Here is a 25,134-nt window from a genome sequence, read left to right on the forward strand (position 1 = left end):
AAAATAATTGTCAGTTGAAATCCTGCTGACTGTTGCCATCTCTGTCCTCCATTTTTACTGGGGTGGTGAGGAACAACCAAAGAAGTCCTGACTGATGGATTTTAGATCCTCCCATTCATCCAGAAACACTGGTTTTGGTTTTTTTCCTCCATTCATGATGGACAGCTGCTGTTCCACATAAAACTGTACAACATAGCAATTTGGTTTTGGGGTTTTCAGTGCAGCTATTAACATGAATACAAACCAAGAAATTAGCATTTACATTGAGCAACTTCTGTTCCATCACTACTACAGAATTTCTTCTTTTCCTTATTATATCACAAGCTTCTGGTAAGGATTAAGAACACTTTACCACAGAAATTAAGCTGTGGTTATTGTCCAAGTCACATGAGAAAATATTGCTTCCCTACTGGGACACAGGTCCTCCTCTCCACTTTGCTAAAATTTCCAGTTCTTGAGAACAGCAGCTCAGATTAATGAGTGGTAGAATTTGCAAAAATCTTCCATATTTTTGATTGGTAATTGTTAATTACCCTCTAAGAACATTGAGTGGAAATAAAAATTTTAGAACAAAGATAGTGTTGAAGGCACAGCCTGTGCCTTTCCCATACTGTGCAAATACATCTTAAAATACTAATTTAGTTTTAAAGCAGATCATTAATCAATGATTATAGCAAATAACACAAACTAAAAAAGTTATTTTTTGCTCTGAAGCAACAACACATGTTAAAACATTTGGAGATAGCACTGCCAGGGTACAGAAGCCCTTAAAATAAAGGCCAAGTAGAAACACAACATTAAAAGAACTGATGACTTGAAAAATGTATTTGTTTACTGCAATGATATAGCATAGCCTTTTGCAAAAGATTTTAATACTATGCTCCTATTACATTTATATTCATTTACAATTTGGAAGGCAGTAGCTTGTAATGTGAATTCAATTCATTATTTCTCAACTTCACCCTACAGAAAGCAAATTGCTTTAAAACGAAGAAAAATAATCACCAATAAAATACAATTAAAGTGGTGTCTAAAGAATTAAACTACTGCACTTACTTAAATAGAAATATTTATTTTCATAAATTTGAAACCATACAGTTCCATTTTTCACAATCTGGTTAGCTATGTGCTATAGATACCATTTTAATCTTTGATTTCACTACTTAATAAAGTAATAAATTGAAGTTGCCTACTAGAAAGATAAAGTAGCTAATTATCACCAGCACATTAAAGGATGAGCACCACATTGGGCATTGGGGCAATGCATGCTGCTTAATGGTTTTATTGCTTGATGGATCTGACCTTAAACCAATATGGAAAGATCTTCCTGCAGTATTCTCACCTGACATTAGCAGAAAAAATGGAGACAACTCACCTACTGACAGCAGGCAGAATCTCACTCCCCAGTCTGAAATTAGGCCAGTGTACTAGGACTGACATTATTTTGCCTCCCGAGTCAATTACTACGGAGTTAATCTAAACATTCCCACTTTTAACTGTCACCCCCTTTGCCTTGCATGGAGCCAGCCTACCAATACCCCTGCAGTATACCTTCTCTTCCCTTCAACATGAAATGCACCTGCCACATAAAGGTAAGTGACTTCATGCAATCTCTGGTACTTTTGCTGACAGATCTGAATTTATCTCTTATGCTAAGTAATAAAGATATGTCACATACATAGACAATGAGCTATGGTCTAGCTCTTCCTACAGACCTAATGCCTGCTATGTTCACTGTGTGAGGGACAACACTGTAATGCATACTGAGTTCCTTCCACTGTTTGTTACAGCTTTTCAGTCTATAAGCACTGGTAAGGACCTACCTTCATTGAGAAATACTGGGATGTAACAATGTCCTCCTGGCTTCCACTGACATGAGATTCCTGCAAATAATCCTGTACCCACCCACATGTTGGTTCCTGTGAAAGCCTACAAACTCCAAGAGAGGTCCTTACATTTGTAGACTGTGGAAGAAAACCCCATCAAAATCACTGTTTAGCTGACAGACTCTGCCCTGTTCCTTGATTAAAATATCAGTGCTCTCCTAACAGCTGCCTTTAAGAAGCTGGAATAAGACAGTTACTTAGAGAAATTAAGTGATTCAGCACTATGACTTGGCAGGCTGTAACTTAATGGGCCAGAGTCCTTGTTTTAGTAACTATTAAAATTTATAGAGAATTAAAGTCTTTTTACACTGCTGTTTTCTTCAATAAAATGCATTAATCTACTAGAAGAGTAGCATTATCCCACTAAACAACGCTGAGTCTGCTCACATGTAATAATTAGATCAGAGATAGGAAAAAATATTCTTTGGTGAAAGTAGGTTACATTTAGTTTGTGTTTGAGCAAAACATACCAGTTTTTCATTTTTGGCTTTGGTAGAACATTTTTATTCATGGTAAATACACCACAAAATGCTGACAAAAAACAATGAACATACACATTTATAGAAAGGCTGAGCACGTCACCATGTTCACATAATATGCTTAAGAAGTGGAACAGTGTCTTTCTAGTGCTGGACACATAGTATTTTTTGCACTAGGCTACAGAGCATAGCATGCTATGATTCGGTCTCTGTTTTGGGCAGTGCTGAGCACAATGCTAACTGAAATGATCTCCCACCAGAAGGACCATGCTGTTTTCTCTCCAGCACCATCAGGGTGCTGCTCCAGGTGAAGTATCAGTGCCATACAGGTGCAAATTAAACCAGTATCAAGAGAGCCCCGCAAGCCTCCTATGCAGCCATAAAATTCTCACCAGCATACTCACTGTCTATCTGAGATAATTAATAGTTCAAATTGCTAGGGAAAAAAAATTCACTGTTTTACCCCCAGCTTCTACTGGAATTTAGCTACATCAACACAGATAGCTCACACTGTAATGCGGCAGAAATCAGTGTGGAAATCATAAATCAGATTGTACAGCTATCCAACTGCAAGCCCCAACTCCCCATATGCTGGCTTCTCCAGATGAAGACCTGGCCTGAGCACACTAAGTGATAATTAAATGAAATCAGTGTTAAAAGTAATGACTAGAGACGACAAGATGAAAAGCCTTCCTACACGTTAAAGCTGGTAACTCTTTAAAGCATTCATGAGTATGACCATTCCCCAGTGTACCCTTACTACTATGCCAAAATGATGTATTTGGAGTGAAATAATTAAAACAATAATTCCCAACAAAGTGGGAATTACAAGATAATTGACCATACTGAAGTATTAAGCAAACTGCAGTAAAAGCCAAGGATGCTCAACGCTAAGGTCAATTACAGTATAATTATCTGAATGACATTACTGCTGTTATAAAGACTGTTGAAAGTATAAAAGAAACTATAAAAATGGATACAATATGCATTGCAGGGAAACGACCAGGCAGTAATGCTGCTTTGTTGGCTGATGCCAATGTTACAGATGAAAGTCCCAGCACCAGAGCTTGGCCTCAGGCACTGCCCTAGGTTTGGGCTGGGAGTGCTAAGCTGCCTGAGGTAACACTGTATGCCTAAATCAGAAGCAGGAGAGAAAAAAAGAGAAGGGGAGGGGGAAGGGGAGGGGGAGAGGGAGAGGGAGAGGGAGAGAGAGAGGAATTAGGGTTAAGACTTCTAACATCCTAAGGGTGAGATGAAGACTGCTCTTGTCAGTTGTAAATGGCATGAGGTGGGAGGTGTTCCACCAGAGAGGTGAAAGGCCAGGGTGGAAGAAAAAGAGGCAGTCCAATACAGCCCAAAGACCATGTGCTCAGGGAGGAAACTGCAACCAAGGGCTCCCACAAACCAAGCCTAAGGGCTCTAAGGTAACACCGATCTATCTGTTTAAAGAATTAATTAATTTACATACATCTATATGCACAGGTACATTACTTTGATTAAACTCAGGAAGATGGTGTGAAATGCTGTGGGTTGATCTACAGATACCATAATGGAATATTTGCATAGTGACTCTGCCTCCTGAAGTTACCCACACTTACACAGCCTTTTTGTTGCTAGCACTGTTATTATTACTATTATTAAATTACTACTATTGTTATTACTACATCCCAGTATCTGCACAGATGGACATGGATTTTGTCTTTGCTTTAATTTTTCAACACACACTCTTTGCAGCCCTTAGGCAAGCAGATTTTCTTCATCATGCCCTTACCTTTAGGTTTACACAGTGGGTCATGATCACACTGATACAGTCAGGCAGTACAACCCAGAGCCCAGCTCTTCCAAAATGGCTGATTAGGGAGAGGAGGCTAGTAGTCAACATTGATCCCACATTTATCACTCACTGGTCATGGTGGACTTATTTAATATTTTCATGTTCCCCTTTCCCAACTTGTTTCTCTACTTGCCCAAACTAAAAACTTCTACTCAGCCATACCATGATAATTTTTTTTGTCTTATTCACTGCCTTTTACCTATAGCTGCATTTTCAGATACCAGAAAAAGCCTCAGTAACTGTCAGTGAAAAATGCTACTAACCAGCTACGAAAGATACAGAACAAAGCTGGTTTAAATATCACATGACCCAGTCTGAGCTAACTGCATGGAGTTTAGTAATCAAGCGTGTGATAATTATTCTTAATACAAACTATGATTAAAATGCAAACTTTGAAGTTTTATATAGCATTTTTAACCACTAATTAACTTCACTAATTGCAAAATTAATGAAGTTAATTAGAGGATAAGAGTGCCATAAAAAAAATCAAAGTCTAGATGTGCAGTGCTGCCTGCAAGAGCAATGAGAAGGCCGTAAAAAAGCCCAGAATAAAGAGAATATGTAGGCTCAGCAGTCTTCAAAACCCAAGTGTTCCTTCTTGTGTTACGTCAAGAGAAGTATAGATACGTGTGTATATTATGTATACTTGTGTGTAACTTCATAAAAAATGCCCATGTAACTGTTTACACTTGTGATCTGCTTGCCATTGGTGGTACCACTGGAGTATTTAATCTGAGCTAATTAAAAGCATCAAAGTCTAGATGCTATGAAATGGGCGATAAAACGAAGCAATAAACTACTACGGTTGTACACATTAATTCCAGTTGTATTTCAACATATACTTATCAACTTGCTGGAAAAGCTGAGAGGGCCACACAGCAACAGCTGAAGATACCCAGTAATTTTAATGTCTAATCCTATCAGCATGTGATGATGCTTCTCTGGCCCTTCCTGGTATACAGGTGCATGTTGATGACAGGAAAAGTAGATGTTTAAAGCAATGCTGAAGATTGGTGGCTAGTCTTTTGCAGATGGATTTTTGCAATAAATCCTTTAAAATACAGCTTCTCCACTAATCACAGGCTGAAGGACATAACACACGTACGGCCTAATCACTACTGGCACTGTGAGGGTCAAAGGATGGGGAGAACTAATGCAGCCTTAGGACAAGCAGTGCAGCAGTAGAAGAACACAGCTGAAAGTGAAAAAAGGAAGGCCAGGCTTAGGTTAAAGTATAGCCTAGCACAGGCACATGAAGATAGAGAAATCAAATGTCCCAAGAGTAACAAGCACCCTTTGGTAAGCAAAACAGTTTGAACACAGGACCTGGTTTCAGAAAGGAACAGAAGAAAAAGAAACAGATGGGCAGGAAAAAGAGTTAAACATTTCTGATAGGTTTACAGAACCCTCAAAATTCACATATTACATTTACCAGGAAGTCTGTTCTCATCCACATTTCGCTACTTGTTAATATTGAATTTAATTGATGGCAAGACAACCTGGGCACTGTCGAACATCCTCCCCCGCTCGATCTACAGAGCACTTCACCTGATCTGTTCTCTCCGTTCACCAGCCTGTGATTCTATCTCCTCCCTTGACCAGGCCTCAAAATAAGACTGCATGCTTCAGAACACAGTAGAGTAGGTAATTTGGATGGAGTGAAAAGATTTGCAAGAAGGTGTTAAGGCACAAACTGCAACTGATGTAGACAATACTGTAGGTGAGCACCAGGGCATATGCAGGCTGCAAAGGACTATCAACCCTAATGATCCCAGAAAGGGTAAGGGTTCCAACATCACAAGGTTGGGGATGCTACCAGAGGAAAACATCCTGCTGGCATTTTAGAAACTAAGTGTGAAAATCCGAGACAAACCTGCATGTTGGCCATGACAGACTGCAAGCCCCTAAATGTTACTTCAGCTAAAATCAGACTCACTTAAATGGAAGAGTCAAAGGTCATCAAGTTACACAAATTCAGAAGAATTCAGGGTAAATATCTTTGGAAACCTGAGGAACTGAGCAGTGCCAAGGAAATGTGAAACTACAGTCCTCCTCTCCTCAAATATTTATTTGGGGTTCCAGTTACTGATCTTTCATGCTATTTCCTTCAGCAGAGACCTGAAACAGTTTGAGCAGTTCTAACAAAACGCAAACATAGAGAAGAGAGGGTATTAGCAGTTAACTAGGGAGAAAGAGCAAGGGAAAGCATGTAATCACAGAGTAAGAGAAAAAGCTCAACTGGCTGGAGCATTCAAAACTGCAGTTCAATTGTGGGCTCACCACCATGAAAGAGAGAGAACAGAATAGCCACCAGCCTGCATTACATGTTTTGATTCACTGACATGCCATGAGGTAAGGGAAAGCAGCAGCGCTCCATGAGCGTTCTTCAAAAGCCAGTGATGAACATGCATAAAAAATTCCCAACAACCAACATATCTCCAGAATATTAACACTGTGCTTTCACAGCAACTGCATTTAAACAGAATACACAAGGATACTTGGTTAGTTTTCAGAATTCTAAAAAAACACTACAGAGGAAATGTTCTACAATAGCCATTAAGGGACTGTGTCAGTATGCTTTACACTCTCTTCCTGCAACAATCAGGAAAGCCCTCTCAAGAATAACTGGGTTTTGCTCAGAGTCCTCTTTTCAGACCAAGCACCATAGTAGAACTGTTATCCTTTCACTTTGCATAGTGATTAAAATGGACTGTAAGGCACAGAGCCAAGTTGAATGCAAACACTTTCCTGCAGCATCTCAAGGCACAAGGGTTATAAAAATCTCTTCAGTACTGGCAACAGAAGTTAGGAGGTAAAAAATATACACATCTACACCCCCTAGATTTTCCATGTTCAAGCAGCAATGATCAGGCTTTAAGTGTTGCCTTCTCCAGGGATATTTAAGTGGATTCAGTTTTCATGTGACAGGTCTTAACAACTTTCTCCTGGGATTTGCACTCCCTATCTATTCTCCATTTTGACCAGAAGGATCTAACCTAGTGCTAATGAGACTTTTTTTTTATTGCTTTAAAACCACAGAGATCACATCTGAAGACAGTCCCACAAGACGCTCAATTTAGCTGCCTTCCATCAAGTACTGTGCCCCAGTATCCCACATTTTCAGTTTTGGTTATATCTAACAAAGACTGTATTCATGGCAAAGGCATCAGTTTTGAGTTTTCACATTTCTGCTCCCTTCCAATCTATCCATATGTATCAACCCTCCAGGGAAAAACACTTTCATTTTCTTCCCTTCTGCTTGTTTGTCTCTAAAGGATTTTATAGTTGTTTTGCTGCAGAGATGACCTAGGAGATGATAAGAAGACAAAGCAAATTATTGTTTTAACTGAATAATTCACGAATAGAGCTGATGATCTCTTTCTACATGTTCTGACTAGTTATCTCCCTCCTCCCTATTTTTAATCTTATTTGTTCCTGACTTGATCAGTAGAAAAGTGATGGGAAAAAAAGCAGCTTTCAAAATGCTACCATGATTACAAAAAGCCCCCTAAAATTCAATAGAAACACTCATTCCACATCCTAACTGCTTCTGTCAGCAGAAACACATACACATGTTTTTCTCAGGTATTAAGCAATAGACTAGCAATTTGGTCCTCTCCTCTCCATTAGATTTTGTGTGGCTTCTGAAGACTTGATTTATTTTATGTTTTTTCAGTACCCAACACAATTTAGGAAGCCACAGCCACTGGTAAGTGCCCACTGAAAACAGAATTCATTATCCAACTAAATCCTTAATTGGGCAGGTGAATAAAACATAACTGGGTGCTATTAAATGTTTGCAAATTCCAGGTCATGCTGATTCTGAAACAAAACATTCTCTCAGCCATCTCTTAAAAATATGTTCCGTAAAAAAAATCCTTGAGTGCTACTATTCTCCTCTCTGCCCAAATAATATCCTAGCCCATTATATCTGCCTCACTTCATCTACCCTCACTTATTTGTGTTCCCAAGACCCTTGTTCAGGAAATTATCCCATTTCCTATTCAGGAAAGCACTTGAGCAGATGCCAGATTTGAGGCACACACTTTGATCTTACGGAAGTCACAACCAGAAAAAGAAATCAGAGGAATGTACGTATGTGCTGAACTTTAGATGCCTACTGTGCACTACTCTGAATCTGGACCTCAGCCTGCTGCAAAAATAATGGTCCCCAGTTTCATTCTTCAAATTAAGGACTCTCCTAAGTGGAATGGATGGAGGAGTGGTGGGAACACAGACTCTGCAGTCAGCCTTAAAGCAGTTACATCAGTATATAATAGCACATCATAAGTACAACACCTACTTTGAAGACTGAAAAAATAAAACACATGGTCCTTTCTGCCAGAGTTTTAGATGCATTACAGCTCCTGAACATCGCAGAGCTTTGCCAAGAGAAGCAGCAGTAGCTTTTACTTCTCTGGGTCTTCCATTATTTATATTAGACAGGTCACGCTGTTAATGTTTTAAATACTAAAAGCACAATCAAATACTGACTTCAGGCTAGCTGGAAATGTTTTGATGTTAGCAATGAGTATCCAATACATTTTTAATTCAGGTTAGAGAAAAGAAACAGCAAAAATCTCTCTCTTGTACTCCCCCTGCACTCTGCCAAGTAGTTAAGTGTGATTAACTTGGCATGCACACACATGACCTTCTATTCTATTCAAATTAGTTATTTTAGGTAATTTCTGAAGATTCTTGTCTCTCATTTGAGTATTTCATAATAAGATTCATCTTTCCACTTGGTTTTAAGGGAAGACTACAGTAATATCCCTAAAACAGCATTCTGGCAAATGCTCCTAAATTATGTAATTCACTAAGTTCAACTCTACTGTTACAATAATTCTCAAGGAAGACGGATACAATACATTATCATTACAGCTATACAATCCTGAGTTGACTTTTCCTTTGCTGAATTACTGACATGCTAATGCTGAAATTGATCTGTTTTAAAAACCTCATGTGAAAGGTTTTTTAAATACCATACATGTTCAGGCTCTTTATTTTAAATAGTTTAGAAATGAGCTGGTGGTAACAGGAAACTAAAAAAGTCTTATATTCCCTAATCTAGCATTAAGTACACGCTAAAGAACAACAAGCAAGTTTCCAAGCAATACCTATGGTGTGGATTTAGATCTGCAAAGAAGCTGATATTTCATCAAGGCTCCAGGAAAATATTTTAAAAATTTATTATAAAACAAAATGAAAGATGTTTATTTCCATGTGGGATGCCTCTAGAAAAGGTGGCAAGTAACAAGTTTATTAAAATGACAAGTTCAAGGTACTTTTCTTGTTGACTGTAAATAACCTCCCTGTGAGCCAATTAAGAATGTGGAGATCAAAGGCCCATGAAGCACTATAAAAGCTGGAATTACAGGGTTAAGGGAAAGCCTCCACAGGCTCCTTCAAAATAGGTAATTTCCTCTAGGCACCTGTTGACTGGGTGAAACAGTGCAGAGAAGCATTTTTTTACTTGCTTTAGAGTGCAGCAAAAACCAACACCCACACTTTTAAGGACACCTAATAGGCAGCTTGATCTTATGCACAGTCAGGAATTATTTTAGTTGAAAAGACTGATCCAGTTGAGAAGGCTAAAAGGGAGCTGGGATTATTGCACAGGATGACTTATAAAATGGGCTTCTCAGCTGGGAAGTTATTAAATTACAACAGTTTGTCAGTGCATTTCTTCTCCTTAATAGCTTGCCAAGATCGTTCCTTTTCAAGGCACTAGTCAGAATAGCTAACAAAGTGTTTCCTAATGCAAGCCTTACGACAATGATGATCTCTGCACACACCATCTTCAAATTTGAAGAGTGAGTGGGGCTTTACATTGAGTACACAAAGCATTGCCAGCATGTCTTTAGCCAGAACTTAAGAGGCTGGGTTGTAAGTCACACCACTGCTTACCAACCAGTGCCAGGACTGCTTGAGCTTCCTTGCAATGCTACCTTGCTTACTCTCAGTGATGAGCTAAATAGATCCTGTTTTAAGACAGAAAGTCTTGAATTTTAAGATAGGTCTTCACTACTGTTTCCTGCTAAGATGGGGACAGATTCTGAACCTATCCAGTGTGTCCCCTTTTATTTCACTGCCTTTCCCTGCAGCTTATATTATAGGGTTGGAGTGCAGGACAAGCTTTCATTATTTGTTGTGACTGATAAGACCATCAGAATGCTCACTGTGCATAGCCTTTAGTTCACACATTAAAGGCAGATTTTCATTTAAAGACACCTAGAGCACCAGATGGAGCCCCTTACAGTAAGAAAGTGTAACAAGCTCTTTCACAGGCACAATTGTATCCAAAGCTCCAGCCCACAGCTGGAAATCCTTCTTCCCTGCCTACATGCTCTCCCCATTGGGCACTTTCACTGCTGACAAAAATCACATTCCCATATCCACTTCTAGGGCTGCTCCCCCTGCAGCAGCCTTGGAGGAAGGCTGGAAGAGTCCTCCAGCTGTGCAGCAGCCCTTGCTGGGCACCCTGCTAACTGTCAGTGGAGCACTGTGCCCAAAATCCTGACCTGTGCCTGAACAACCTCGCTCCATGTACAGAAAGTGGCCGAGCCTTTCCTGTGTGGCCCTGGGCTAGAAGTAACACAATGGGGAACAGCTCAGGCACAGTACTGGCATGTCTAGAGTCACGCAGCTGGTGGGTGGTGTGGTCCTGAGATGGGTAACATTAACCCTGGGGCTTCAGCACTGTGCTTTGTGGCATCGTATATATTTGCTGTGTGACAAACCAGGGTAAGCAACCCTGGGTTGCAATCAGACACAAGCCCCCTTTGCCATAACCCTCCCAGCAGTGCTGTGGCTTCTGCTGATTCTGCTACATATCACAGAATCACAGAATATGCTGAGTTGGAAGGCACCCACAAGGATCATCAAGTCCAGCTTCTGGCCCTGCACAGCACTATCCCCCAGAGTCACACCATGCGCCTGAGAGCATTGTCCAAATGCTTCTTGAACTCTGTCAGGCTGGTGCTGTGATCACTGCCCTGGGGAGCCTGTTCTAGTGTCTGACCACCCTCTGGGTGAAGAGCCTCTTTCTAATATCCAACCTTAAACTCCCCTCACACAGCTTCAGGCCTTTCCCTTGGGTTCTGTCACTGGTCACCACAGAGAAGAGATCAGTGCCTGCCCCTCCTCCTCCCACCACGAGGAAGTTGTAGACTGCAATGAGGTCTCCCCTTGGTCTCCTTCAGGCTGAACAAACAAGTGACCTCAGCCACTCCTCACACGGCTTCCTCTGAAAGGCCCTTCACCATTGCCTTCCTTTGGACACTCTCTAATAATTTAATGTCTTTCTTACATTGTGGTACCCAAAACTGCCCTTAGTGCTCGAGGTGAGGCTGCCCCAACACAGAGCAGAGTGGGACAATCCCCTCCCTTGCCCGGCTGTCGATGCTGTGCCTGATGCACCCCAGGACAGGGTTGGCCCTCCTGGCTGCCAGGGCATTGCTGACTCAGGTTCAGCTTGCCAGGACCCCCAGGCCCCTTTCCATGGCACTGCCTTCCAGCGTCTCATTCCCAGTCTGTCCATAAATCCAGGGTTGCCCCGTCCCAGGTGCAGAATCTGGCATTTCCCTTGTTGAACTTCACATGGTTGGTGATGACCCAGCCCTCTGGTTTGTTGAGGTCTCTCTGCAGGGCCTCCCTGCCCTCGGAGGAGTCAACAGCTCCTCCCAGTTTTGTATCATCTGCAAACATGCTTAGTATCCCTTCCAGTCCTGTGTCCAACAACCTGATGTGGAAGGAGCCACAGAAACACAAGAGCAATGTAATTGAGCCTGAAGGAAGGATGAAAATTCAACTAAAGCTTGTCTTCTGCAAAAACATGCAGAGATTAGACAGTCAACTGAAACTGGAAGTAGCACAAAAGGATTGAGTGGTCAAACTAGAAGCATGCATGTACTTGCCAAGAATGGGACTCAAATCCACTGTGAGGTTTCAAAAGGAAGAATTAGGTACAAATGGATCACAAAGTAACATTGATGCTTGAGCAGAAAACTGAAACCGGGACATTGCAAAAATGTTTGTACTTGGGAAATGTAGGTTTAGTAGTCTGCTCTTTTGTCTGATCACATGAAGTCAATTAAACTTCTTCATGCCTCAGTACATTATCTATAAAAGCGGGATAATTTCAAAAGTCTAGAGAGCGTTTCTTTCCCTCACAGGGATGTTGTGAGGATTCATGGATTGAAGATTTGGAGGTACTCTAGTACCTCACCAAAATGGATCTATTACATATGCTAGACTGAAATGGAAAAATGAGGGAGGAATAATCAGTATTCCTTATATCAATAAAAACACCACTAGAAGATTAGAGCAAACCAACTATCGTAACAGAGTACCTGTAATAAACTCCAGAAACTATACAAATATATAACCCATTCGTAGTTTGCATAAATCTGTATCACACAGACATGATAAATGTAAAAGAGGAAACATTTCTGCATTGTATGTAAAACTGTCATCAGCCAAACTCATGAGAACCTAAAGCCACTACATCCAAGATGTAACTAAATACTCTGAACAAAGTTCCAGGAAGAAAATGCTACTGGTGGTTAACGCTGTTGTTTTTTGAATTACCCATGGGTAACAGAATTAATCAGGAAATGTGCTATCTGCAAGTTTGTCTTTGAAATTATTTTTTCTCAAATTACCCTTATGTATTTGAGATGTGTACAAAGCCAAGCCTGAAGCTGCCTAGTAAACTCAAACCTGTACTTCAGAATGTGTAACACCTTCTCAAAGACAGACAGATGTCACACAAACCTCCCTGATTTCAGAAATGCAGAAGAGCCAGTCTTCCCATCATCACCCTTTCTACTATAACCCACCAGGTACAGTGTCTTTTATTGCTTTGTGCTATGCAGTGTTTGCACTTAAAGCACTACATAAATATGAAAAACAAACACGGTCTGTGCTTATCTGATTAAAATACAATGTAAATTATATGCAAAATAGGTGCAGTCCATTGGTTCATGGCAAACTGCCAGTAAAGATCTTCTGTGGCTAAAGGATGTGCACCACTGATTTAGGGCTTCAACTGTCTGCTATGCTTTTACTTCTGTCTTGTTATTTTACTGTTTCCTGTTACTGAATGTTCTTTCCAATATCCACTCTTATTCCTAATTGGCTGGCTTAGAACTCCAGTTGAGTACTATCTGACACCAGACAGTGCAAAAAAATGTTGCCCCATGATGCATAATCACTTTGTGACTTGATTGAGTCCAATTCAATCTCAGCCTATGTAGTACACCACTTCTCTCTCTTTCCTTGCTTCATTCAAAACTACTGTTACTTCAATGCAAATTCACTCCAGAGGCACTTTCCTGCTTCCAGGTCTCAGCTCTCTGAAACTCCAGGTAAAGAACAACTTGAGGCCGTTCTTACAGGGTCTGCAAGCAAAGCAAATTAGCCTAACGAGCTAACTCTGTGTAACTAAGTAAAGGGAAAAGTACTTTTCACATGAAAACACAAACCTATCCAAGCCGGATTAAAAAGTAAGGCAATGCCACAGAACATTCACAAGTTAGTTTTTATGAATTCTCACACAATTTAGGTGATGCAAAACTGGGTTTCCCAAATGCTGTTCAAACACGATTGTAGAATATATTTGTTTTGATTGGTCTTCAAGTCCTTTTCAAAGGTCTTTCAAAAGACTTTTCAAAAAGTCCTCATTTTACCTTCAATCAAGGTTGAAATTTGCTATCATAATACCTGTAGCCCCCTTTAGAATTGTTATGGGTATTTCCCAAAGAGAAAAGAACTGGGGACTCATCATGCACAAACAGGTATGTACAGTAACACCACTCCCTGTATGTTTGCTAGAAATAGCTTGGTATTTCTACCCTTTGTTTTGATGTCTCTAGGATTAATAATAAATTCAGGCCTGATCCCACAGTATGGGCAAAACACTTCTTGCTAGTGTTGACAGGACTATAGTTTGACACAACAAATGCTGCGTGTTACAAGAAACTTTAGCAGTGACAGCATTAAAAGGCAATTTTTTCCTTATCTCTTTTTGCGCTTCCCTTCTTTTCTTATTGTGATGAGAGCAGGAACAATATGGCAACTATAACAAAGGGGAATAATGAAAGCACTCACAGATTATTACTCAAAATGGGTTGATAAATGCCACAATTACCTGGCTACTATGGTGTTTGATTTTAGGACAACTTGAAGATCCATGAAGGCAGGTGACAAAAAGTACCTGTGTATCACAACTTTGGTACCCCAAAACCCTGTGGCTACCTCAGATACCATCATGTGCACATGCTACAGCAGAGGCAAGGAATACTTTTGTATGCTTTCAGACAGCAATACTAAACAGTGCTTTTTTCTTTCACTGCAGTGGTGTCTTCACCCCTGTGAACTTTATTTGCCATTTTCCAGCTGACCTGCACAACACTCTGAAGCTGATTGCTACAAGGAAACCACAGTCAAAATAACAGACACAAAGCATCTCTCCTGCCAAGTGGCAAGACCTTCCAGATCTTACACTAACTTTCTCCACAACCAGCCAACATATTTCACAACACATTAGATGCATTAAAAGTCCCAAGAAAACAATGCTTAGGAACAAAACTCAAGTGCTGGAGATAGCTAGAGTAAACTTGCAGCTCTTCTAGGGCCAAAACTGCTTTTACAGCAAAGATATCCTAATGTGATGCTATTCTTCTGCCTCTATTCTCTGCCATCTCTCAAAACAGACTTGAAAAGAAGGACAGCTAGAAAACTATGAGTCAGACAAAGGTAAAACGTTAGTCTCTGGGACCCAGAAACCACAAGGATAGGCATTCCAGACATGTATTTTTAAATGCTTTATTTCTGTCTCCTTTCTCTCTTCCTGAAGGACTAAATGTAAAATGAAATCATCTTACAGAAGGACAGCCGCTTCCCCCCTGTGCTCAATCATTCCAGTCACACTATGTTGTCCAGTAACCTGCACTGTAATTCCTCATGAATAAAATGCCAACATTATCATCCAGAGCTATGTTGTTGACATGCGTTTGCTATTTCACTAAAAATACCATTAATTTTCTGGCTTCACAACAGCTGAGCTACTCCCAATTTGAATATACAAAAGAGTATTTTGTTTAAACCAAATTAAAAGCGTTCCAGTAAATGACTTCAATTTTGCTGGCTATACTACTTAGTGTATACAGTTCTATTTAAGCCTCTCTTTTCTCATCTCTACCCCTTCTACACCCCTGTCCTTTTCTCTCTGTTTCCCCCCCCCCGCTTCCCTTTATATACTTAATCCTTTCATTTCAGGAACTGTATTTGCCCAGCAAGACATCCACAGTCAGAGAGAGCTTCAAAAATGTAGTGCCAAAGAGTTAAGGCAATGGGGAAATTGCCTCTGCTCTGTTTTTATTCACCTGTTTGCCAAAACATATTTAGCAGTAAGGAAAGAAAGGGAAAGGGGAGGGAAAAACACATAAATGCTGACTACACCTTCTTTTTCCCATCCAGACAAGTGCCGACATTCCCCATTTAAGCTGGAATGAAAACCACCATTTCTGCCAAGCCCTCCTGGCATCTCACCACTTTATTTGTTCCCATTTGTATCTAATGCTTTTGTCAACAGTTCAACAAAAGTCAAAGCAAACAACCCACTACAAACACTGAGGGTAAGAGCAACAAGCATGAATCCTTCACAATTATCCAGCCCAGCTGCTCACTGCCTGTCCAGACTGCTTTCATTTACAACAGTGTCAACAAAAGGCTGAAACCCAATAACTAGGTGGGTCAATACTACCACTGTAAAGCCTCCAGAGAAGAAAATGCTGTTCTGCTGCTTAACTGCTTCAGCAAACATGCAGAATAATTCAGTTAGATAGACAAGTGCTTGCCTAATCATTCGTTGTGTGAATTATTCAAGACTTTCCCTTCAAACTACTAAACGATGGCTCTTCAAATATTTCCAAGGAACCAGCAGATGTCCTACAGGAGAAAAGGGAACATTAGGCACATTCTGATGTAACAGAGGGCAATTGGTACCCTTCGATCTTGAAAAGCATTAATGTTTAGAGGAATAATGCCTTCTTACACCTTGCTTCTGGTATAAAGAGCACACAGCTTTTCACACACAAGTGTTAGGCATGCATCAGTTTACTAGCTGCTTGATCTCTATACAGCATAATCAAGGCTGCTGCCTACAATTTTTCTTCCTTTCTTTCATGCGAATTGTAAAAGAGTTCTCTCCAGACACTATGTAAAGTGTAGGTAAAAATAAGCACAGTAGTTAGTCAGGTGTATGCAGAGAGGAAATACGCATTTATTCCCACATATCTCTTCCTCCACTGCCCCCCATGTTCATTAGACACAACGCAAATGCTCCAAATGCTCACTCCCCTTCCTCCAGAGGTTTCACATAGGTTCATGTTTACAGCTTCAAAGAGTAGGGCAAAGTAGTCTTACTGCATAGAACCCAGTGCTAAGCATTACATGTTTTACTTCAATTGCCTCTCTAGTATGGGAAACAGCTACCTCCAGATGTCTGCTTCCCGGATTTGTTGGCTTTTGTCACAATCACATCATTACATTAACATACTACTTTTAAACTTTTAGCAAACTTTAGGAAAATGGGCAAATTAGTTAACAAATGGTGCTTGTTTTGATTTAATCTCATTATTGGCAAGAACAACCCTGGATATGAACAAATGTTTTTCCTAGGACCAGTTTACATATACATCACAGTGCAGTGTTGGATGGATATGTATCTTGAGCCAGAATACAGTATCAAATACACTTATGAATATTTTATTTTTGACATCTACAGTAACAGTTGCACACGCTGAGTAACTAGTATTCCAGAGAGGATTCCTGGCAGTTTTAAGACTTAGAGTAAGAAAAATTCTGTCTGTATGTCAAATTAAAGAACATATTTTTGTTTTTATAATTAGAATCTGCAACATATTTTGTTTGCAAAACACGCGGCTTTGCAGTGATTGCACTGTAGCAATCTCTGGTGTTGTGTGTTGTCAACATGAGAGACTTCTTCTATTAAATAAAGTTTTCTTCCTCTTTCTGTCCAAAACAATCATTAAACACTTGTCTACTAAATAGCAGCAGCTCCGTCACGCTGTGATTGCCACAGCTGTTAGTAACCACTACAGCCCTATACTATTTGGTGGGAAACTTCTGTTACATTTACTATTATAAATCAGGTTATTGCTATTTGCAACACTAAGTTTGTTTACTAGTATTAGCAGGACTGTTACAGTTATCTGCAAGATTTGTAAAATTGTTTAAGGCCCAGGGAGAGCAAAGACACAAGAGAGGTACTGCAGCACAGAAAAGACTTGGTGTCAAAAGAGTTGCAGTTTGCACATATTACCTGGGAAAAACCTCTGATGCTATATACACTAGAAACAGTCTGATGCTAGATACTCTAGAAAGAACAGGGAAGAGAGATAACATCACAATTTTTGATGGTGTCTTCTCTTCCTCATCCAGCAGAACAGGAAGAAGAGTGGAAAAATGGCACCCCCAGCCTTTGCCACAGCTGCAGATAACGTTGTTACCAGAAAATCTTCACAAAGCAAACCAGAGTTCTACAGGTCTGGTAAATAACTTTATTGCTTTCAAACACCTGCAGGGTGATACAAAGCTTTTAGGCTACCTAGATGGTGAGCACACAGTGCTTTTTCTAAGGCACCAAACTGATCCTGGACAGGTGCCGTTATGCTTAAAGTAGGGTGCCTTTGCTACTCTCATGTCAATTATGGATGCTGACGAGGCACTCAAAAAATACTGTACTCCAAGGGAGTGGCAGAAAAAGGTTTCTCTAACCCCACAAGGTTTAGTTTAATTGATTTTAAAGGGATTATTTAAAAATTATACAGACACTGATTTTTTCTCATAAATTGCAGTATGGGACAGCAAGGCTCATTACAAAATAGTATTTGCAGGTCATGGCAGGAAACCTTTCTCAAAGCAGGTAAACAAAAGCAAAACATTAATTTCTTCAAGGGCCAAAATAAATTGCAGTTTGGTATTTTTAAAAAAAATGCAGAAGTGGGACAGAAGTATAGCATCAACAGATACAGCTTCAACAAACATATCAGGGAGAAAGGAGAAATATAAACACACAGGTACAATTACTACAAGCCAGATACAATGATTTCCTAATGCCTGGTGATGTAAGATCACCAGGCAAAGCTTTATGTTATTTAGGTCAGCACTGGCTTTTCAACTCAATGCAACTAGTGATTTCTATAAAGTCTGTCCGCTTTGTTAATATGAAAAAAAGAGCAACAGACTCAGAAATATGTTGCTGTAGCTGAAGAGTTTTATGCTGTGTGTGGTGTCTGCCAAACACAAATCGCACACCACTGGGGACAACCCTTCTGGGGGTCACTGTAACTGGGAGACACCTCTCTTGGCCTTTTTTCCACACTCCTGCGCTGCACCTCTGCAGAACATGCCTGTCTGAAAAAGCAGTACTCTGCCAGCAAAATCAGTGTTATTATTTATTTTGATCTGTAAAGATTAATATAGCAAAGAAAATACTGTATGCCCTCTTTCAAACAATACAGTGGCTTGAAATATGCCAGCCTCTCTGTATGGAGAAACTATGATAGCTCAACCAGTTAATGAAAAAAGGAACAAACCTTGTTGAATCTTTTCCTTCTCTCATCCCTCCACCCCACTTGCTCATAAGTATGCAGTAAGAACACTCCCACAGCTGCATTCACTGCCTCTTGAGTGGCAGAAACAGGGGTGCAGCTGCACCTGATAATATTCGTATGCAAACAAGTAGCACTGCTACACCTCACTTAAAAGCTCCTCGGTACTCTTTGGTAACTTTGCAGATCAAAAAGAAGTGATACAGAGCAATCTGCTGTCCTTTTAATGCAATTAGCAGATTAAAGTGGCATTTCACTTCCAATAGTTCATTAAAACACTGATTGCATCCAGCAACTGCTGGTGATACAACATTCACAGTGTTCCCCCTACAGTCCTCCCTGAGACCTGGAGAGTTGGGGCAAGCCCTGAGTTGGCAGCCAGTGGTCAGAGCCAGCAGCCAGCACAACTTCAAGAGCCAGACACGAAATCTGCACCATGGTGCACTGCAGCAGGGATGAGGGTGGCAGAAGGCAAGGGGAGAGAACACCTGGCACCTGCCAGGGCACTGACAGGTATGCAATAAGCCCCGTGCTAGTGCTCTCTGTAATTCCTTCAGGAGGCAGTGGAAAATACCATCCCCAGGATTTGCATGTCTTATGCATAGTTGTGGCTGGGCCTCCTGTTGGGTCAGCTGTCACATTTCTTATTTTTGCTACATGTCTCCATTTTAAAATTGTGTGAGACCTCCTCAAGTTCTGTTTCTACTAGTTTTGTGAGAGCGAAGCACGCAAGTGGTGAAGTCCTGTAAAAACGCTGTGTGGACACAAGAGCTTATTTCAGTTTTCCTCTTAGATTATTTTTTCATGGAAGACTGACAAGCCAAACAATACCTCCTCTTAGGAGAGTATTTTTTAAATTTTTTCCCCCCATGCATCCAAAAGCAAGCTAACAGCATCCCAGAAGAAGTGAAATCAAGCTAAATCGTTCAATCCCTTCATTGTGGGAAGTGCTGCTGGGGAAGGACCTGGCTTCACCCCCTCTACCAGGAGCTTGGGGCATCCCTGGGGTCCCCTCCAGCTCTGGCCCTGCTGCTACCAGCCAGCGCAGCCCCACCGGTGCCAAGGAAAGAACAAACTAAAAAAGATTAATTCACAGATGTTCATGCATTTCACACACAGGGTGCCCTGTGGTCCGTTGCCAGGGCAACAGGAGACCACCAGCGCGCGCTTTATTGGCTTTATGAAGTGCGTCTTGGGGGCTATAGTCCGAGAAATGCTGCATGATAATCTTCAGGCTTTTCAGAAGCCTTGTTTTGTGTTTATCCACATTTAACCCTCTGAGTGTTATTACGAGTATCACTCTGTCTGGCATGCCAAGGAAAGTAGAGACAGGATGCAGGGAGACACACACACGGTCTCCGCTTCCAGCCTAGAAACCCTGGAAGGCACATCCTCAGCACCTGCTCCCACCTGCCCTGCACTGAAGTCTTCACTCACCGCCTGCAGGTAAGCTGGCAAGTAAGCTGTTGTAGCACAGAACTCAGTACAACCATGTCTGGGGACAAAACTGACACCAAAAAGCGCAAATAAAATGAAAGTTTCACACTAGACTAACAAACAAGTGGCAGCAAGCATGTTTTCTCAGTAACTTCCGAAGAAGATTAAAAAGAATCAAAAGCTTCCCGCCAACTTTCTAGACACAGTATGCAAAAAACCACACTTTTATTTGGAACCCAGTATGTGACACCAGCAAACCATCCATGCCAAAACCTTTCCCAAAATTTATAAATTCACATAAAGAACCTCCCCATCTCTCCTCACTTCACGCTGGTGTCAGGTGTCTCCTCTGGCTGTCCTCTTACTAGCCAAGGCAGGGTTGCAGATGGGGGGGCAGGAGGGAACAGGGGTTAAAATCACAAATGACACAACACCCCAAGCAGCAGCAGCCGCCACTGACATCAAGCGCTAATCCAGCAGGAGAAGAGAGGGAGAAAGCGAGGGTGGCAGAAGGGATCAGTTAAAGAAACGGCTTGCATTCAGACTTGCAGGGGAAAGAGCATGCAGAGACAATAATTTCCTGGGAAAAGCTAAAGCCTTACAAGAATTTACTCTGCCTCCTTTATTCAGACAACCAACCCTTTTGTGGCAGGGGCTTCCTGACTGACAGGAACCCAAGGCTCTTTAATAGGATTTCCATATTATTTCTAACACCTGCCTATAAGTTATTTGTTTACATTGAAGAAGGCGAGATTCTCAAATCAGACATCTGCTTCTGGTTCAGGCATATTTTAGGAAACCATCTAGAAAGAAGCTTTGTTGCTATGGAGACATTTTTATTTTCTTCCCTTAGTTGGATGAAAAACATTAGCATTTCCAATTTTTTGTTCTTCAAAAGGCCAAATGTCGCTTAAGAAAAGACAGAACTTTTCAAATTGCTATGCAGAATAGGCTAATCGAGCTTTAGATATTTAATTAATTATTCAACTCAATTAGAGCTGCACCAAAGAGAGGCAGGAAACAGTGCAACTTTCCTGCAAACTTCCCTCAATGGCCAATTCTTGCTGGCCGGTCTAATTGCTTCTTCCCTCAAAGCACAGCTAAAACTTTGTAATTCATGTTGCACTCAACAATCTTGCATAACAACTTGCGAATCAGTCAGACTACTCATTTTCCTCAACTTTTTCTAAAATCAACCTAATCATCTCAGACTAGGAATGTGCTTCTTTCCCAGTGCCAGAAAAGAGGTAGGAAGAGCAATACAAATATTAATAGGCTACTAGCATTCACCCCTATGACAGAAACTTCCAGCACAAGTCATACGTGTCGCTGAATCCAGAAGGTACACTCCTTCCCTCCCTTTAGCAGATAATCTGCATGCCCAAGGAGTCCATTGATTACTTTGGACCTAAGAGTTTAAAAGAAAAAATCAAAATGTTAAGTGCTAAAAAAAAAAAAAAAAAAAATCACAGTGCCAACAGAAATCTGTAAGACAAAAACCTAGCCTGTGTCCCACTTTGACAAAAATTGAGATGCGCTGTTTATTTTCCCCCATGACATCGACAAACATCTATGTAACTTGACCTGCGAATGTGTTCCTCATTCCAACTCATCCGCTACGAGTAAACTAGTGTAAGTCATGAATTCCAGCATCCAAAGTATGATTTTAATTGCATGTTTACAACACGGAGAACTTCAAGAGACAGAATAAACAAATTAATTTCCTCCCTTTACTTCTTTTCCCCCAGCTATTGTATTGTCAAAGCCTTTGCGCTGGAGACCTTTCCACCCACCTCCTCATCCCAGCAAACTTCCTCTTCCTACTCTATGATGTGAAATCATAACCCTGTGTTATCAACATCACAGTCTGTTGCCATGGAAATAATTAGACATGACTGCTCAGGTTAGAAATTACAGCCCATGTATGTATTTGCCTTCTGGGTGAAGAGAGCATCTGCAGAGAGAATATTTGAGTTACCCTGTATCACCAAGTGGCAATATAAAAGTTTGACAGTGGGATGCACTACGGGAATTTGACCAAACGTGCGCACACCACTGAGTAAGAGTCACCCTGTGGTAACGTGCAGAAAGATGTAAGACAAGAGGACACTGTGCCATTAATAGACGGAAGTAGGTACAAGGCTATTGGGTAAAAGAGGTGAAGCCATCAAAACTAGAAGAAGCAGCTAATTCTTTGATACCAAAGTATATGCTGTTATTTTCATATGAATATGAATACTCTACACTAAATTAAGCTTCCCAGATGACCTCATGAAAAAGACTAAAGATGTGACACTGCATGAATGAAAGACATTTAAGACTCAGTTGGGGTGGAGGGGAGAAAAGAAGAAGAAAACGCAGCAGGGAGATATATACCTGAGGTTCAATTTAATGTTCCAGAAGTCTGTTAAAAACCACAAGGCTTGAATGACATACTACAAGTTCAGCCATGAAAAGGTTATTAAGAAAAAAAAGCAGTGCCAAAAAAATCAGCTCCATAAGATAGACTGAGACAACAAACAGGACCCTGCTAATTAATATTTGTTCTGCTTCAGCAGACAGTTACTGGACGAGACTGCAACAAACAAGCATGTCTCACCCAATCACATCATTAATCCACTCACGTTCACCACCTGAGGACCAGCTATGCCCCACAGATATTTATTCATCTGTTCCACAAACAAACAATTACAACACATTTTCTGGAATTAGGGCACCTGTTACATTCGGCACAGCTTACACGCCCAGAGGCAGATATCAATTAATACTGAAAAAATTACTGTATCAGAAGCCAACAGAAGTTATTCATTATTATTTGGTAATGCTACCCCCAAAACACCCACGAAGATCAAAACCACAACTCCTGCAGAGCAGTGTAGTTCAAATACGCTCTGTTTAAAACTACCACTTCATCATAACAGAAAGCAAAATACATGCAATGCTTCATTCCTGAATGGCAAAAGGTACTAACAGAATGACATGAGTCTGAAATGTCTGGATTCTAACAAGCCTGTGAAGTGCTTTTTAGCTGAATGGTGATTAATTGGCCAAATAACAAAATGATCAGGAAATAAATTCTGCACGTTTCTTTAAGTTTGTAACAGGTAACTAAATTTTTTGGGCTTGTTTAATACACACTGAATGCAGAGACACTTGGCAAGACACTCATGACACTAGAGGAAGTCACATTTAAAAGAAACCTGATGAGTAGAACAAAGTCCACAGAATACCTCACAGCAATTTATGTGGTGTTCCTCTACCAGCAGAAGAACAAAGTCAGCAACATAATTACTTTTGGTAATATCCAGAAGTCTTACATTGTATGTTGGGGATTTTTATTTTAAACTATCTTGTACTTTGCAGAAGTATATTCACACAACTCCTCCAAGCATCACAGATTCAGGAGTAAGCAGCTTACTCTTACTTACAACTAAATGAAAAGAGGCCTAAACACTTAATAGTGGCTAACAGCTTGAGAAGTACTGGAGCACCTGCTACCACAAATGTAAATGGAATGTGGGAATTGCATCCATTCACTTTCCCTGTATCGCCCACATGTAATTATTAGCTTTCACACAGATTAAGGCAAAAGTAATTTTATTTCTAAATTCAACTCAATTTGCCCTGACAGACTTCTCCCAATTCAACAGCATGCTGGCCAGAAATCCACCTCAAAGCTGCATTTGATGCATTATTTCAGATCTTTTCTTCTAAAACTCTTTTTTCCCCCCAGAAGAATCTCAAACCAGCTGTTTTATTCCTGTCACAAGACTGCAATTTTCAATTATTGGCACTTGTTGCTGCTGAAAGAGTAGCCCCCAAGACCAAAATGAAAAAAGTTTTCATCATCTTGGCAAGTCTTACTACAGGTATAGTCTGCCCCAAATAATTTAAAAATCAGATGGAAAAAAAAAACCTAACAACCAAAAAACAACACAAGCAAACAAACAAACCCCAAAAGAAAGGCAATGCACAACAGGCATATAAAGAACAAGAGATCTGTATTAGAAGTGATAAAAAGTTAACACATGTTGGATCCTGTGCATGAATTCACATGTTTCAGAAGACTCTCAGATTCTTAAACAGTCTGCTCAGGGATATCCAGGCTACCTCTGGCAGGCCCACAACCCAGCCAGCATCTGGGAGATCCTTCATTCCATTTGCTGCACTTAGAGTCATGGGAAGAGAATGCTAGCACTAGACTACTTTCTGTCAAGTGGAGCTTTTGTACACAAGATATTTCCATACCTCCTTCAAATGGAATGTGTTAGAGAAGGAACTTTGTTAGGCACCAGAGAAGCTTTTGCCACATTTGTCCCAGAGATGATACCAGGGCTGGGAAGAAGGACATGCCTCCTGCATCAAGAGATTTCACAGGAGGTGGAAAAGAAACTTGTGCAGTGCAATTAACAAGGAAGAATCCACTTAAAACAATAATCCCTTTTTTTTTTCTTTTCTTTTTTATAAAAAGAAATTTTACAGCTTTGAAAAGGAGACACACCAAGTCCTCTGCGGAAAGCTGTTCAGTTAACTGCAGAGCTGTTTGTCTTTCTGTCAAAACACATTACTTTCCCTCAGAGCCCTTAAGCCAGGGCTGCACTTTGAGCACAGCCCTGGCGCATGCCACCCTTCCCTTCCCTTTGTCTGCTCAACAGCCTTGCCACTGCACAAAGAGCACTCCCATGACCCAGTTTACTGCATTTAGAATTTTCCCACACTTCAAACTTCGCAAATAATTTGGAGGACTGAATCCAAGAAGAAATCAAAGAACTCCCAAAGCTGCCCTTCTCCACAGAGCTTGCTGTGCCAACGCTGATCTATTATTTAGGAACAGCTCCTGGACAATCTCACGTTACCTG

At 40.7% G+C, this 25,134-nt stretch overlaps 1 protein-coding gene across 3 annotated transcripts in view; it reads right to left on the bottom strand.

Annotated features, from left to right (window-relative positions):
* LOC125319955 (transducin-like enhancer protein 4) overlaps window positions 1-25,134 on the bottom strand; it is a 98,359-nt gene that overhangs the window by 14,763 nt on the left and 58,462 nt on the right. The gene's annotated exons all lie outside the window — the stretch shown is intronic.

The sequence above is a fragment of the Corvus hawaiiensis genome, chromosome Z, assembly GCF_020740725.1.
Source record: "Corvus hawaiiensis isolate bCorHaw1 chromosome Z, bCorHaw1.pri.cur, whole genome shotgun sequence".
NCBI lineage: Eukaryota > Metazoa > Chordata > Aves > Passeriformes > Corvidae > Corvus > Corvus hawaiiensis.